This window comes from Pseudophryne corroboree, chromosome 11, assembly GCF_028390025.1.
Source record: "Pseudophryne corroboree isolate aPseCor3 chromosome 11, aPseCor3.hap2, whole genome shotgun sequence".
Taxonomy (NCBI): domain Eukaryota; kingdom Metazoa; phylum Chordata; class Amphibia; order Anura; family Myobatrachidae; genus Pseudophryne; species Pseudophryne corroboree.
The window spans coordinates 232,290,735-232,309,316 of NC_086454.1; the positions used below are offsets into that span (position 1 = coordinate 232,290,735).

General features: G+C 46.5%; 1 long non-coding RNA gene across 1 annotated transcript in view; it reads right to left on the minus strand.

The window, feature by feature from the left end:
- Positions 1-18,582, minus strand: part of LOC134970128 (uncharacterized) — a 166,495-nt gene that overhangs the window by 126,153 nt on the left and 21,760 nt on the right. Inside the window, exon 2 of the long non-coding RNA XR_010189680.1 lies at positions 1,497-1,635. This is a non-coding gene — a long non-coding RNA (uncharacterized LOC134970128). The remainder of the gene's footprint in view (positions 1-1,496; positions 1,636-18,582) is intronic.

Here is an 18,582-nt window from a genome sequence, read left to right on the forward strand (position 1 = left end):
AACCAACCTATTGTGGTCCCGGTTGTCACCGACACCTCTGCTACTTCAAAGTCTTTGGATGTTGCGAGGGCTTTGAAGGTGTATGAGAAAAGAGCAGCTCATCACAGAAAGACGGATTCGCTGTTTGTTCTTTATGATCCCAATAAGATTGGGTGTCCTGCTTCAAAGTAGACTATTGCTCACTGGATCAGACTTATTATCCAGCATGCCTATTCCACGGCAAGTTTGCCATGTCCAAAATCTGTACAGGCCCACTCTACTAAATTGGTGGGTTCTTCCTGGGCGGCTGCCCAGGGTGTCTTGGCTTTACAGCTCTGCCGAGCAGCTACTTGGTCAGGTTCAAACACGTTTGCAGAGTTCTACAAGTTCGATACTTTGGCCTCTGAGGACCTTGAGTTTGGTCAATAGTTCAGCAGGAAAACTCAGCAATCTCCCACCCGGTTTGAGAGCTTTGGTACATCCCCATGGTACTAAATGAACCCCAGTAACCTCTAGGACGTAAGAGAAAATAGGATTTTATTTACCTACCGATAAATCCTTTTCTCGTAGTCCGTAGAGGATACTGGGCGCCCACCCAGTGCTTCATTCGTCCTGCACTGTTACTTGGTTAAGTAATGTTGGTTCAGCCGTTGCTGTTCCTGTTTCAAGTTTGGTTAGCATGGCTTTCCTCTTGTTGTGTGTGCTGGTTCGGAATCTCACCACTATCCTTATCTATCCTTCTCTCGAAGTATGTCCGTCTCCTCAGGCACAGTTTCCTAGACTGAGTCTGGTAGGAGGGGCATAGAGGGAGGAGCCAGCCCACGCTATCAAATTAATAAATTGCCCATGGCTCCTAGTGGACCCGTCTATACCCCATGGTACAAAATGGACCCCAGTATCCTCCAAGGACTACGAGTAAAGGATTTACCTTTAGGTAATTCAAATCCTATTTTCATACCAGATCCATCCTACAGTATGTTGTCTACCTTGCTTCTTGTATATTCTATCATCCCCACTCTCTACCACCACAAAGTACTGCTACACCTTATAAACCAGTGACAATAATAAAAACGTGGTTGCACTTTTTAAATACTACATAATAAAATTACTAATAAATACAATAATAATAATAATAATAATAATAATACATAATAAATACATGCTATCATACTGTGTTCGCCACCTGAAATTACTAGCACTTTATGACTTTAGTTTACCAGATCTGAGTTGCTAGTCTACTGGAAATGAGTTGTACAATAATATATCAATAGTTATACAACTGACTTCTGAGAAAATAATGTCAGCTGAACACACTGGCTTAGAGTATTATTGGCCAAAAGTCAAAACATGAAATGTTTGCTTTTTTAATTTTCCCTTAATCTTTTTTTTTTTTCTTTCCGTGAGTGGGTCTGTGCCATTTTGCTTGCGTTAGATGAATCATGCGTTGCTTTAATTTTTATTTATTGGGGTAATTATTAATTCATAGTGACCTTTAGCAGCATAAACACTAACTGTACCTTTATATAGAAATTCAGTAATGTTACAGCTGTATTTCCCATAATTCCATATCTCAGCTGTCAGCCATTCCTCTATGATTTAGTTCCTCCGTGAACCACAATGACATCTGATCCCTCTCTGTTTCCAAGTGGCAATATCCTTAAAAATAACAGAGCAAGATGTTACTGATACAGCTACAGGACCTAGAGCTATAAATCTCCATGATTGGGAGCGTGCTCTGTTTGGTTTTTTGTTCCTGCCTCCTGCCCCTGAGATCAAACAGCTACAAGTAGGTGGATGGTAGTGGAACAGTCTTACCAGTGAGTTGGATATAGTAACAGACCATTCATCCAGGCAATAGAACAACAAGGGGAAAGAAAAGTTACTCAACAAGTTTCACTGTGAGACTGTAGACTGCAGGGGTGCGAGAAACGTTTCTAGGATACTAGTGGGCAGCTGTGAGTCTTAGGACAAGCCATACTGTATATGTGTTAGAAGCATAGACTGATGTATATTTTGCTATGTTTTATAAAATCCGGTTGAGTATTTGCCAGGGACATTTTGCTTGGCCGGGTGAAATAAGAGCACCACAACCGCCAACATGGCAGGAATAAGAAAGCTTAGTTAATGATTACCCAATTTTTGTTGGGCTTCAGACTTGCAAGGATTGGAAAAGTAAAAATGGAAAGAAAAATAGAAATTATTTTTTATGCATTTTTCAGGTAGGACTCAAAGTGCTATACGGTTTACAGACACATACACAAAATACAATGCGATGACATAAAACTAACTGCCACCAAGTGACTGGTGAACAGTTTTGTGCCATGCCTGTATTCCACTACTTCCTAGACAGGTTGTATTATGACTGAGGGCCTTATTCGGATTTGTAAGCAAATCAATAAAAGCACACAACTGAGCAAAACCATGTGCACTGCAGGTGGGGCAGGCGTAACATGTGCAGAGAGATTTAGATTTGGGTGGGGTGTGTTCAAACTGAAATATAAATTGCAGTGTAAAAATTAAGCAGTCATTATTTACCATGCAAACAAACAATATAACCCACCCAAATATTTATCACTCTGCACACATTACATCTGCCCCACCTGCAGTGCAACATAGTTTTGTCCAGTTGCATGCTTTTTTGGTTTGCATGCAAACCTGAATAACCCCTTGAGATCCAAAGTGTATGTGCAACGTGGCAAAGATATAGATGGATTCTCTGTGTTGTGTGCACCTTGCAGCACCTGACAATGGGGGTCATTCCGAGTTGGTCGCTAGCTGAAAATGTTCGCTGCGCTGCGATTAAGTAAAAAACTGTCACTCCTGCGCATGTGTATGTGGCGCAATGCGCACGCGCAAGGTACTTTCACAAGGCACAAGGTCTAGCAAAGCTTTTCAGTCACAATGGCCGCCGGAGAGTGATTGACATGAAGTGGGCGTTTCTGGGTGTCAACTGACCGTTTTCGGGGAGTGTTCGAAAAAATGCAGGCGTGCCAGGAAAAACACAGGCGTGGCTGGGCGAACGCAGTGCGTGTTTGTGACATCAAATCTGGAACTGAATGGGCTGAAGTGATCGCAAGCGCTGAGTAGGTCTGAAGCTGCACAATATATTTGTAGCCGCTCTGCGATCCTTTCGTCTGCACTTCTGCTAAGCTAAAATACACTCCCAGTGGGAGGCGGCATAGCGTTTGCACGGCTGCTAAAAACTGCTAGCGAGCGATCAACTCGGAATGACCACCAATATCTCTGCATCAGCTACACTGTATTTTCACTTTCACTGTCTTGAGTGATGACAGGGAAAATATAGTGGTGTGAGTTACAAAAAGTCCTCTCACGTAACCAAGACTCTGAGGATTTAGATTATAGTTAAGAAGCCAATTCTCCACTTAATAGGCAGTCAAAGCACAGTAGGTTACAAAGTACTGGGATCATGTCTAATGTGGAAATAATAACATTGGTTGGTTGGTTGGTTGGTTGGTTGGTTGGTTGGTTGGTTGGTTGCAAGCAAGCAAGCAAGCTGCTGTATGCTATATAATCTGAAATTGTTGCAATTCTTTTACTAACGCTACTGTAGGGCATTACAATAACCCAGATGTGAGGATACAGAAGCATGTACTCAGTAGAACAGTGTTTTTCAACCACTGTGCCGTCGCACACTAGTGTGCCATGAGCAGTCTCCAGGTGTGCCGCCACAGAAGCACAGCCAGGCCAGTCAGTGTTTTACCGCTACGGAGGCCCTGGAACAATCAATTCAGGTGGGTTTAGTGGTTGCAGAGCTAGTTCTAATTTTGGGCCCGGGCAGTGCTGGGCTCTTCTGGCTTTCTCAGATGTGGCTCAGGCGTTACCTATGGAGAAGCTGCGACATGACATCCTAGGACACGCAACTGCACCATGCATCACCATTATATTTGAGTGTGCCTTGGCAATATTTAGATCTTGTTCAGTGTGCCGCGAGTTGTAAAAGGTTGAAAATCTCTGCAGTAGAATAAAACATTTTATTCTAGCAGTATTGGTGAGATAGAAGAAAGATGATTTTACTGTGTACCTGGCGATTGGAAGATAAATCACTATATAAACCTGCCAGGTTGTACAATGAGTCATTGCTAATTTATACCCCTTTTACACCGCACAAATAACCCGATATCGACCCGGCATATTGCATGGGTCAGCGTGCAGTGTGAAAGTGCCATAGCCGAAATCCCAGGTCACCTGATCCGGCAATTCAACCCGGGAATAAAGCAAGTCAATGGGAGCGTAAACAGGTTCCCGGGTCGATGCGTCCCGGGACCCGTCCACTACAACATTGAGAGGTGGCGCGGAGATGATCTCATCTCCCAGCTCCACCTCCGCCCCCGCAGCCGGCCCCGATCCCCACCGCTATGGCAACTCGCCCTGCATATTGCTGGGTCGGGGAAGCCAGCAGCAGCGTCCAATGCTGGATCCCACCCGGGAAGGACCCATTTCCAATTCCCGGGTGGGATCCGGCATTGGCAGTGTGAAAGGGGTATTATAAACCAAGTTCCTGCCTTAACACAAGTATCTCTATTTTTGCCTGTATCTTTCATCAAATCTACTTATCCCCATTTGCTGATTAACTAGATTAATCTGCAAATGGGATAAACTAGGCTCGAGCTAGACTCAAAATATTGGTGTTAAGCTCGGAATAGGCTTGACCAGGGCCGGATTAACAATGGGGCGGATGGAGCTGCAGCTCCAGGCCCCCCATTGAAAATAGGCCCACAGGAGACTCACTGACAGCGTTAACAGGGAAAAAAACTTCTTCCTGTCACACACTGCCAGCGGAAGCGGCTGCCCTCTCTCCCCTGCCTCGCCTCCTCCAGCTCCAGCACTCTCTGAGATGAATCACAGAGAGCCGTGCAGGCAGTATGGGGGCCACCTCTCCCCTCCAGTCTCTCCTTCTCCGGGGTCCTGACTGAGCCTGTCACAAGCTCCGTCCCCAGACTACACAAGGAGCTGCAGCTGCTGCAGGAAGCCTGGTACTGAAGGTATATGTAGTGTGTACTGTTTGTGTGTGTGTTTATATGTGGTGGTGGTGGTGTGTGTATATGCTTGCAGCAGTGGTGTGTGTGTTGTACTCAGTATATTCTGCAGTGGTGTGTGTGTGTACTGTATGTGTGTAGTGTGTACTCTACTGTGTGTAGTGGTGGTGGTGTGTGTGTGTGTGTGTGTGTGTGTGTGTGTGTGTGTGTGTGTGTGTGTGTGTGTGTGTGTTGAGGTGGTGTACGTGTGTGTACTGTATGTGTGTGTGTGTGTATTTTACATGCTATAGGCAGTGAGGGACTCAATTTTGAAATATGAGTGGGTCCTGCAGGATGCGCTCTGACTCCCCAACCAATCAGCAGCATTCCCTGTCTCAGCCAATCGCCGCCGGCAGCATCCCCGTCTCCACATTCAATCACTGCCAGCAGCGCCTCCCATCTCCACATTTAATCGCCGCCTGAGACCTGGTCGGTCCTCCTGTAGCCGCGGCTCCGCCTCCAGCGTGTCCTGATCACTGCTGGTCAGTGATCGGGCAGCCCACATCCCCCCCCCCCACCCCCACCTGAGTGTCACTCTCAGAAGTGGTGTCTTCTCTAACACTGTGTCCCCATCACTGTGGGCAGCAGTGATCGGAACACGCAGTGCAGCATAGTCTGCACTGGAAACAGACGCTCAGCAGATGATCCCCTGCGGCAGAAGTGAAAGCCGGCCGTTATGACTCTGCGCCTGGAGGAGATCTCAGTGTAGGGGAGCCGATCTGTGTGGGTGAACTAAAGAGTTTGTGTGTCTGTGGGGAGGATAGCTTGCTGTGTGTATGAGGAAAGGTGACCTACGGTGTATGTGAGGGGGCAGGGCGGTTTGAGGGGAGCTGAGTAATGGGGGGTTGAGTCTGTGTGAGGACAGGACATCTTTATTGTATGTGTGTTTCAAGGGAACTGACTGTAATGGGTGAGAGCACTGTGTGTATTTATTTGGGTGGGGGGAAGTGAGGAAGGGATAGCTATAATGGGTGGTCTTCTGTATGCCGCCGGCCGGGATCCCGACGTCCAGCATCCCGGCGCCGGAATCCCGACCGCCAGCATACCGATATCTTTTCTCCCTCTTGGGGGTCCACGACCCCCCTGGAGGGAGAATAGATAGTGTGGCGCGCCCGCAAGGGGCTCATTTGCGCTCGCCCAGCTGTCGGTATGTCGGCGCTGGTATGCTGGTCGCCGGGAGCCCGGCCGCCGGCACACACTACTACACCCGCTATAATAGGGTAGATAGCTGTGTGTGTGTGTGTGTGTGTGTGTGTGTGTGGGGAGGGAGGGTCTGTGTGTCTGTATTAGGGGCAAAGGATGCCAAGATGGTGCTGGAGAGGAGCTAGGTGGCACGAAAATTAGGGGGATCAGTGAGTGAGCCTCATCCCGTTTTGTCACCTAAGGAGGTCCACTGACCAGTCAGGAGGGACCGGGCAGAGGGTAGATAAGGAGCAGTAGAAAGGGGTAGATGCTTTGTGATGGGGGATTGTGTGAGGGTGGTGCGCTGTATGTGTGTTTCTGGGGAGCTAAGGGGGGGTGTGTGTGGAGGGGGTGTCTGTGTGAGGAAGGGATAGCTATAATAGGTAGATAGCTGTGTGGGAGGGGGGGTCGTGGGGGGCACCGAACTCTAACTTACCTCCGGGCAATAGGAATAAATTTACGACACTGCCCCCTTCTGGCTGTCGCTGAGGAGCTGTGTGCACTGTGCAGTAGCTCGCTCCGGGTCACTGTGTGTGTGGATAGGAGTGCTGCTGGTCCCTCTTATTCTGCAGGACACGGAATGAGTGGACTCGGGGCAGGCAGCAAGAATGCCAGGCTCAGGGAGAATTGGAGGAAGTCTCTACTGCTGCATTCGCACCATCTGGTGTCAGTGGAATAGCTGAGGGTGCTGGCGCCCTGGGGGTGCACTCACCAGGTGAGACATTGTAGCAGGCAGTGGTTCCATAATTATCCTGACAGTGTTCTAATTGTTATTTAGGGACATTCTGCATATTAGCATATTGGGCCCATCACCCAGCGTCTGAACCCGACACGCTCTGTCCCGCCTTCCCCCCTACCTCTGCTCTATCATGGCTCCATCCCCACCGCTCTGTCTCGTCCCCCTATCTCTGGTCCCTTACCCCATTCTCTCCCCTTTTAGGTCTGTTCCATATCCATCGCAATTGCAGCAGCTGGAGCATACGCCCAAGCTCCATCTGTGCACGCATAGAGGAGACGTGACACTGTCACCCACTGCCTCTTTGTCTCCCACTGTCTCTCCCCGTCACACTCTCTATCCACATCACCCTTTGCTATCACCCACTGCCTCTCCGTCTCCTCCTATATCTACTTGTCACCGATGGCCTCTCCCCGTTATCTTCTATGTCACCCACACCCTGGCGTCACCCAATGCCTCTCACTATCACAATCTCCTGTCACCCTCTGCTTCTCCCCTGCATCACTATCTCCCCATCACCCTCTCTCCTGGCACTCTGTCTCCCCAAGGCATCACCCTCTACCTCTGGTTTTCTATTGCCAGTTACTGCTGCAATAAAAAAAAACTACCTTTCACCGTGATTTAGTGGTATAATTACAAAGCAGTGTACTTTCAACCCCCCAAACTTACCCCCTCGCTACCCCCAGCATTACCTCTGTACTGTCTGCCCCTAACCCACTCCTTGCCCCCAATACTGCCTCAGCTGCAATCTACCACTATCCCCAGTACCTACCTACACTTACACCCTTCCTATCCCAGCATTGCCCCAGTACTGCCTCAGCTGCTGTCTTTCCTTACCCTCTCCTGCATGCCCTTATCTCCCTCTACCCCAACTGCTACCCACTCACAGCACTTCTCAAACTGTTTCCTGCTCTTACCTCCTCACTAGCCCCAGCACTGCCCCAAGTGTTCCCTGCCACAACCCCCAGCTCTACCCCAACTGCTGCCTTCCCCCAGCACTGCCTATAATGCATAAATTGTGATGGGACCCAGAAACCGTGGCATAGGACCCCAATATCTTAAAGTGAGGAGTCCTTGGGACCCACAACTTTTTTCGCTCAGCGCGATCACTGCACCACATGCCCCTCATATCGCTAGCCATATCCCTTGTTGCCGCACACAATTAGGCCCTTTGTAAATTTCAGCTCCAGGCCCATGTGGACCTTAATCTGGCACTGGGCTTGACCCTTGGGAAATCATGATGTTTGTGGACAAACCCAGGACTGGCAACAGGGGGGAATCAAAGGGGACACCTGTACCAGACCGCGAGGATCAGAGGAGCCCTGAGGATATGCTACTTAGTGCACGACAGGGAAGTAAGCTCTCTTGTCCAAATAGGGCAGCAAGCAGTAGGCGGTGTGGGCGCAGCCTCAGAGTGACAGGAGCCTCTCACACACAGTGTTGCAGGCAGTTATCATCCGAGGGGGCCTCAGAGATATCACTGTACCGGGCCCCAAGATTTCTGTTGCTAGCCCCGGACAAACCTCATTTTAATCAGTCATGCCACCAACATAAATAAATGGAGTACCTTCTTTGAATCTACCTTGTTCCCTGAATATGACTGTCAGCTCATTACCTTATTTGCCTCAAAAGTACCAGTATCAAGGGCTGCTGAAAGATTCAGGTAACAGACAGGTTCCAGGATGCTGGAGGAAGTATTTGCAATATGCATCACATGATTGGTAAGAAAAGTTTGTTTCTAAATTAAGAACCTTTTTAATTCAAGCATCTGATATCCAGCCAAGCTCAGGCTGCACCAATCAGATGTCCACATAGTGGAGAGTGATGATACCATGCAACCTATACACATAAAGAATAGGCAACACACTAAATTCAATAAATTCAAAGTGTTTTTCCAAGTATTGGTTTAGCAGATTATTATAAATTAATCCTGTAATCATTTCCTAAATACCTGTGCTGCATTTGGCTTCCTACCCTCACACCAATAAAACCTTCTACCTCTGTCTACAGATGGAATAAAAATTTATTTATTCCATTTTGGAATAAGGCTGTAACATAACAAATTGTGGAAAAAGTGAAGCGCTGTGAATACTTTCCGGATGCACTGTATGATGAATGATCGCTTCCTTGTCTTTGCTTTCTATTGGGGATATTCAATTGTTTGAAAAGTCAGTTGGGTGTCTGGTTTTTCCTATCTAATAGACAGGAAAAAACAGACACCCAACCGACTTTTCAAACATTTGAATTCCCCCCACGAGTACTAATACAGCGAGGAGGAAATTTTATATGTAGACGGTATACAACCAATTAGAAGTAGTCAGGACACATACCCATACTTTCTGCTGCTCCATAAGTACAGTACATAGATCCAGAGGCGTAAATTCATACCAGATCCCCGGAGGCGAAATACACGGTGGTGCCCCCACTATCGCGGATCCCTTTTTAGGGTAAATTGTGGATAGAAGCATAACAGGGTTTCGAACATATGGGAAACGCGGCCAAAGTTCAAAAACGCTTGTTTTCGGACGCATTTTTCCATTAGTACATCCTACCCATTAGGTGAATGTACTTGGGATTATTACTAACCCCCCACCCAGCTTGATAACTCCAATATATTCACCCCTCTCACAAACAATAGTATACACTTACATTCCCCCATAAACAATAATATACTGTACACTTAAATCCCCCTGTTCAGAAACGACAATTACATGCACCAACATCCATCCTCCTCACCCACAAATTACATTATACACTTACATCCCTCCTCCCTATCAACAAATGACAATAATTTGCACTTACTCCCCTCCCCACCCACAAGTGACAGAGTAATATACACTTACACCACCCCTTAGCACTAGTGACAGTAACATACACTTACCCCCCTCCCCACCCGCAAGTGACAGAGTAATATACACTTACACTACCCCTTAGCACAAGTGACAGTAACATACACTTACCCCCCTCCCCACCCGCAAGTGACAGAGTAATATACACTTACACCACCCCTTAGCACAAGTGTCAGTAACATACACTTACCCCCCTCCCCACCCGCAAGTGACAGAGTAATATACACTTACACCACCCCTTAGCACAAGTGACAGTAACATACACTTACCCCCCTCCCCACCCACAAGTGACAGAGTAATATACACTTACACCACCCCTTAGCACAAGTGACAGTAACATACACTTACCCCCCTCCCCACCCGCAAGTGACAGAGTAATATACACTTACACCACCCCTTAGCACAAGTGACAGTAACATACACTTACCCCCCTCCCCACCCGCAAGTGACAGTTATACACACTTTCACCCCCCTTCCCACAAGTGACAGTAATATAGACTTACACCTCCCCTTCCCACCCACAAGTGACAGTAATATACACTTACCCCCCACTCACATGTGATAGTATTATACACTTACTCTCCAGTTACTTCTGTAAGGTGTCTCTGTCTGTGCTCTGCAGAGCTCTGGTCTCCGGAGGTGAGGAGTGAGATGGAGGGGACGGGGACTCGGGGTAGAGAAGGAAGAGAGCTGCCTCTGTGCACTGTCACTGTGTGCAGTGTTTAGAAGCAGTGCCTCTGCGGTATGCACTGTAGCACCGGCGGGTACACAATCAATAACCGAGGGGAGAGCCAGCAGAGCTGGGTCACTATGTATAATGGCTGCTGGTGCCTCTACTACATGAATGAAAGCACCACAGACCGGAGGCCACCCCTTCTCCAGTCCTCACTGCCTGCTGGCTATGTAACGATGTAATAGATGCACATAGCAGCTTATGCTAGTGCTACACATAGCACTGCACTGCTCCGGCGCCGCTGCTGCTGTCTATGCGACTCACCCGCCTAGCCAGTGCTAGTTTGAAAATATAAAAGAATAAAAAAGATTAAATTACTTTGCCAGTAGCAGGTGTTAGGTGGGCCAAAGGCAGTCAACTACACAGCCTTGTGGAAGATCAGTTCCTGTATGTCAGATGTTCACAACCAGAACGGAGAGCACACAGCAGAGCACCGAGTCAGCGGTTTCTCTATCTCAGCAGGAAGGAAGGGCACTGAGCGACGGCCGGGGGTCAATGGAGGAAGTGCCCCTCAGTGCTGGGAGCCCGGCGGCAAAGGACTCCATTGTCTCCGGCAGTTCCGCCCCTGCATAGATCTAATAATGTGGTCTTATGCAGGTGATTCAGTTGACCCCCTGGGTAGACATTTTGGAACAGCTACCGGTGAAAGAGTAATAGGCAATAGCAATAGTATATAATACGATTTTACTAGAGCTGGCCACAGCATGCAGAAGGGACTGAACAGAGATGCTGTGTATCCAATGGCAGCAGCTTTTCCTGCTAAGCCTGCTGTGTGTGGATGTGAGCACTCAATCAGCACACTGGACCAAAAAGTAGGGATGGCCATCGGTGGGTTATCCATTGATGGTTACCATCGATGTACCATCGGTGGATAACCTCGATGGTGGTAAACCATCTGTAAGGGAACCATCGATGGTCACCATTACTTTGGTATTGAGCTAACCACGGGCCAATCAGGGCCCTGGAGCGTAGCTTCATGGGTGTCAGGGGGTGGAGAAAAAATAAATCAATATTTTATAGCTCTTTATCATCGATGGTGGGAAACCATCTGGTTCTCTCCCATCAATGGTAAAAGTAGTTACCATCGGTCATAGACCAATGATGATTTCGAATCACCGACGGTAGATGGCCATCCCTACCAGAAAGCAGCTGCCAGCAAGAATAAACAGGTGTCTTATCAGGAGGTGGGAGAATGTGTGCTTTAAAAGCTCAGTTCTATCTTTTGCTGGTTATATTATATATGTATGTATATTTATTATCGGTTGTTTCACCTTTTTCTGACCATTTGTGTTATTTATATGAGATAAATATGTTTTATACAGAAAGTTCCTTTTTTAGACTCTTTCCCCTACAGCCTATCCTATAGAGGAAATACCGCTTCCCAGTGTTTCAAAAATTTGGTCTTCAGGGAACCCTAACTGCACATATTTTACAGATCTCCTTGATACCACAATTTAAATAATTAACACCACCGTTGGCTCTTCTAAAATGAGTCAACCAGTAATGAATACATCTGGCCAAGTAGGAGATCTGGAAAACATGCACTGTTAGGGGTCCCTGAGTTTGGGAAACACCGCTATAGACCATCTATAGTGCTAGTGATTAATACTATATTCATGGCCGGATTAAAGGAGGGGCAACAGGGGCGGCCGTCCAGGGCCCCCCACACATTAGGGGCCCGCACAGTCTGTCCCCCAGACTCACCGCTGCAATTGACATAAAATAATTCTTCCTCAGCGGCAGCTCAGCTGTCCTCTAACAGCAGCCGCCACAGAGGATCTTCTGTACAAGCGATTTCCAGCACCCGCCGACGAGGTGGGGTTCAAAGCTGCTGCGACTAGTTCTTTCCTGCCTGTGTTGTAGCGGCAGCGGCTTTGGACAGTCAGTGCTTCGCGGGATTTCATGTCATTATCCCACGAGGCACTGACTGTCCATAGCCGCTGCAACACAGGCAGGAATTGGAAAGAGCTGGTCGCAGCGGCTCTGGACCCCACCACATCGGTAGGCGCTGGAAATCTCTCGCGAGCTAGTGCAGAGACAGCTGACAGGCAGGAATCCCACACTGTCACCAATGCCAGAAGCAAATAATATTTCCAAATATGGGTTATATATATATATATATATATATATATATATATATATATATATATATACATACATATACAATGAGATAACAATGGCGGCACTCTGGAGACTCATTTAAAGAGGTGAACAAATCAGTGCTGTTTAATCAACGTTTCAGGGGTGCTGGCCCCCGTCTTCAGGATACACTAACAAGTGACAAAGTGCATAAAACAAACTTTAAATAACTTACCCAGCTCCACGCCGCTGGGTAAGTTATTTAAAGTTTGTTTTATGCACTTTGCAATGGCGGCACTCTCCAGAGTGCCGCCATTGTTATCTCGTTGTACATATGCTGACTGCTGTGTCTGCAAGGAGGGCACCGGAGCAGTAGCCTCGCTCAGCCTGACCAGAGGGGAGTGCCAGATTTTTCTGCTTTGTATATATATATATATATATATATATACACATATAGTATGTGTATATATATATATATATATATATTTACACACACATAGGCGTGCACATGGGGGGTGCCTGGTGTGCGCAGGCACCCCCTAATGTCCAGCACCCCCCTCACGTTGCGCCTGCAACACACTGTTCACAGAGCGCTCTGGCTCATTCCTGTGCTGCCCCCACTGCGCCCGCCGCATATTATTTACTTTACTGGCCATCAGCCACACTGGGTGCATTAACGTTAAGGCATCCTCCCTGCTCCGCCTCGCCGGAAGGTGTCAAGCCGCATGTCCTCCCTTCTGGCAGCCCATGCTCTCTCTCTCTCTCTCTGAGTCCTGCCCGCATTCTTTCTCCCACTTGCACTCTCTCTGTCCTTGTGTGCCGCCATGCCTCCGCCACAGCGAGACAGTTCAGCAGAGACTGAGAGTAAGTAACCCCCTGTAAACTGCAGTGCTGCAGCTGAGAAGCATACCTTACTCCTGCAGGGGAAAGAGAGGGGGTCAGCACTCAGCAATGGGGAATATACTGTCTGCATGAAGTTACCAAATACAAGAAGTTACCAAAAAATGTTGTCTCACACTGTGTGGCGTAATGTGAATATGGCTCATATTGTGTAGCGTAATGTGAATTTGGCTCATACTGTGTGGGGTAATGTGAATTTGGCTCATACTGTGTGGCGTAATCTGAATATGGCTCATACTGTGTGGCATAATGTGAATTTGGCTCATACTGTGTGGCGTAATGTGAATTTGGCTCATACTGTGTGGCGTAATGTGAATTTGGCTCATACTGTGTGGCGTAATGTGAATTTGGCTCATACAGTGTGGGGTAATATGAATTTGGCACATACTGTGTGGAGTAATGTGAATTTGGCTCATACTGTGTGGTGTAATGTGAATTTGGCTCATACTGTGTGGCGTAATCTGAATTTGGCTCATACTGTGTGGCGTAATCTGAATTTGGCTCATACTGTGTGGCGTAATGTGAATTTGGCTCATACTGTGTGGCGTAATGTGAATTTGGCTCATACTGTGTGGCATAATGTGAATTTGGCTCATACTGTGTGGCGTAATGTGAATTTGGCTCATACAGTGTGGGGTAATATGAATTTGGCTCATACTGTGTGGGGTAATGTGAATCTGGCTCATACTGTGTGGAGTAATGTGAATTTGGCTCATACTGTGTGGTGTAATGTGAATTTGGCTCATACTGTGTGGCGTAATCTGAATTTGGCTCATACTGTGTGGCGTAATGTGAATTTGGCCCATACTGTGTGGGGTAATGTGAATTTGGCTCATAATGTGTGGGGTAATGTGAATATGGCTCATACTGTGTGGGGTAATATGAATTTGGCTCATACTGTGTGGCGTAATGTGAATTTGGCTCATACTGTGTGGCGTAATGTGAATTTGGCTCACACTGTGTGGGCTAATAAGAATTTGGCTCATACTGTGTGGGGTAATATGAATTTGGCTCATACTGTGTGGGGTAATATGAATCTGGCTCATACTGTGTGGAGTAATGCGAATTTGGCTCATACTGTGTGGCGTAATGTAAATTTGGCTCATACCATGTGCCGTAATGTGAATTTGGCTCATATTGTGTGGCGTAATGTGAATTTGGCTCATTCTTTGTGGCTTAATGTGAATTTGGCTCATACTGTGTGGGGTAATGTGAATTTGGCTCATTCTGTGTGGGGTAATGTGAGTTTGGCTCATACTGCATGGCGCACGCCTATGTATATGTAATATATAATATATATGTGTGTATATATAATATATATGTATATATATATATATATATACATATATATATCTATATCTATATCTATATATGTATGAGTATTTGTGTGTATATATATATGTCACTATAAACACAGTATATCTAAATATATATATATATATATATATATATATATATATATATATATATATATATATATACAGATGCTAGAACCGGCACTCCCCCTCGATAAATAATGCTCCGGTGCTCTCTGGAAACATGGATGTACAGTCAGAAGGAAACAGGCAGCGGCACTCAGGAGACTTTTTCAAAGTAGATAAAGTGCAAAAATTTTAATCCATATTGAAATCGGGTGACCAACGTTTCGGGGCCGTGGCGCCCCTTTGTCAAGGTGATACAAACATAAAAAGAAAACAACATACCTTATATGCAAAAGAAGACCCGCGAACGGGACACATGCCGGAGGAGGGGGGTGGGAACTGTCTCCGTCCTGCACTCCTCGGGCTGTGGTTACGCCAGCGCGTCTGAACCGCATCTGTCGTCACTTCCTGGAAACCGGAGCTTACACAGCAACCATGGTAACCGGCGCTTCCTGGCAACCAGGCTTCAGATAGGCGGCAGCGCTGCTGGAAATAAACAAAGTGCAACATAGTGAAAGTAAACAAATACAGTGCCCACAAACAATACATATATGCACATACAGGTGGACCACGTCATTAAGAAAACACTTGTTAAAACCATAATAATTAGTCAAAACAAACTGCGTGATAGAAGTCGGGATATAGAACATGAATAAACATACTAGGGCAGATACAGGTGGCCAAGCTAAAATTGGTATACTTGTGCGCATTATTTATGCAAAATCTCAGTATGGATATATTTAAATCCATATATAGCTGCCTAAATATGTGGCTTCATATATATAATAAGAGCTACTCCACTATGATTAGATGGACCCTGTTATACATCACTAGATTCCATATAGGACAACCTAATTGTCAAAGTAGCACTAACTGACAAACATAATAAGTCCAGGATGTTACTGAAAGACACTCCATTGAATCTTGTCGTTGAGGCCCTTAGGTTTGATGGTGTCCAAGATGTACATCCATCTGGCCTCTTTCCGTAAGGGCTGACCACCTCGATCACCCCCTCTTATAGATTTGGGGATGTGGTCAATAATTTGAAATTTCAGTTCCTGAAGAGAATGTCATTGTTCCGCAAAATGTTTTGCTACCGGCTGGTCCGAAGATTTCCCCGAGATAGCATACTTGATGGCCGATCGGTGCATAGCTAGCCGTTCACGTGCACAACGCACAGTCTTGCCCACGTATTGCAACCTGCAGGGGCACGTAATCAGATACACTATATGAGTAGTAGTACAGGTGACCACATGTCTGATGGAAAATGCTTTACCTGTGGCCATAGAACTGAAAGAGGCCCCAGGCTGCATACTGGTGCACGTCGTGCACCCGAGGCACCTATAGCAGCCTGGTACTTTGGTCAAGAAGTTAGTTGTAATACATTCCTCAAATCCTGTAATGTCCGTGTGGACAAGATGATCTTTAATGCTCTTACCCTTTTTATGGCAGACCAGCGGACGTTTGTCCCTGAATGTGGGCAGTTTTCTGTCAGAAGCTACTATAGGCCACATAGCTTTGAGGGCCCTGGGTAGTACGGGGCTGGAAGTATTGTATTTGGTAACAAGCGGCAAGATTTGTTGCTGAGGTTTTGTCCCCTTGCTTAACAATACTTCCCTGGGTATACTGGCAACCTCCTGTTTATGTTTCTGAAGCTCTGTAGGATCATACCCACTCTCAGAGAAGCGATCCACCACTGTGGACAAAGCTTGGTCCAGTTTTGACGGGTCGCTTGTGATCCTAGCGGCCCTCATTAATTGACATCTGGGCAGACCCTTCTTTAGCGCCCTGGGATGGTGGCTGCTGGCTCGTAGAAGGGTATTCTTGTCGGTGGGTTTATAGAATACTTTGGTGTGAATTTTCCTTTTTTCCATGATAACTTTAACATCGAGGTAATTAAGAGAGACTGGATCGCTCTGTGCCGTAATTTTTATCGGAGAGTCCCTGCTGTTGATTCCAGCGACCATTTGGTCAAATAATATTTGGCCCCCCGTCCAGAGTATAAATACATCGTCGATGTAGCGTGCATAATGTAGGATGTATCGACTGGTGGTGGCATCGGCAAAAAACATCTCCTGTTCCTCCTGTATCATGAATACGTTAGCGAAGGAGGGGGAGACATTGCTCCCCATAGCACACCCGCTGGTCTGACAATTTTTTTTCCCATCGAACAGAAAATAGTTCCTTGTCCAAGTGAGATCTAGTAGTTTGAGAAATAATCCCACATCAAATGTTGTCAAATTTTCACTGATGAGAAAACGCTCCATGGCCCTAAGGCCACTACTGTGAGGAATACTTGTATACAAGCTACATATATCGATGGTACAGATCAAGGTGCCCTCTGGTACGTCATTAAGTAGCAACAGTTGATTTAAAAAGGAAGTGGTATCTTTAACAAAATTAGGTTGTCTCGAAATAAGCGGCTGTAAAATGCTGTCCAGGAATACAGAAATAGGCTGGTATATAGATTGATGAGCAGAAATGATTGGCCTGCCTGGGGGACAGGCCAAGTCTTTATGGATCTTGGGTACTGTAAATAAAATGGGAACCCTGGGAAATTCCTGTTTGAGAGCACGGCATAATTTGTCGGATATTAGTGAAGACACGTAGGCTTGATCTAAGATATCATCTAACTCCAACTTAAATCGTGATGTAGGATCAGATGGGAGGCTCATATAGACAGTACCGTCAGCTAGCTGTTTATAAATTTCAGACCTATAATCAGAAAGGTTCATAATCACTATCCCGCCCCCCTTGTCGGCGGGGCGGATAATGATGTCCCTGTATGAACTCAGTTGTTTCAGCGCTCTGTGCTCAGATCTAGACAAATTTTGATTAACAGCTGGTGAAGCAGCAGTATATTTAACAACAGAATCATTAAGTAACCTAGAAAACGTCTTAATTGACGAGTTGTTTGTGGGTCAAACGACGATTTAAGTCTTTGCTTGAGAAAGTCCTGATGTGGATCATTTGAAGAAATGGATTGATGATCCTGGAAATATTCCTGCAGACGTAATTTACGAGCAAACTGATTTTACCTGCCAGGTAAGGCCACCATTTCTTCGTAGGTATAAAGGATAGTCCATTGTTGAGAACTTTGATTTCCATGTTGGTGAGTATACGGTCCGAAAGGTTATAAATCAGGTTTTCCTTCTGGGAGTGCTGCTTCTGGAGCCTGCGGTTCTGTTGGCCCCTGCGGGTGGGCGTCCTCTTGTTTTGGTGACTTCCACGTGGTCCACCTGTATGTACATATATGTATTGTTTGTGGGCACTGTATTTGTTTACTTTCACTATGTTGCACTTTGTTTATTTCCAGCAGCGCTGCCGCCTATCTGAAGCCTGGTTGCCAGGAAGCGCCGGTTACCATGGTTGCCGTGTAAGCTCCGGTTTCCAGGAAGTGACGACAGATGCGGTTCAGACGCGCTGGCGTCACCACAGCCCGAGGAGTGCAGGACGGAGACAGTTCCCACCCCCCTCCTCCGGTGTGTGTCCCATTCGCGGGTCTTCTTTTGCATATAAGGTATGTTGTTTTCTTTTTATGTTTGTATCACCTTGACAAAGGGGCGCCACGGCCCCGAAACGTTGGTCACCCGATTTCAATATGGATTAAACTTTTTGCACTTTATCTACTTTGAAAAAGTCTCCTGAGTGCCGCTGCCTGTTTACT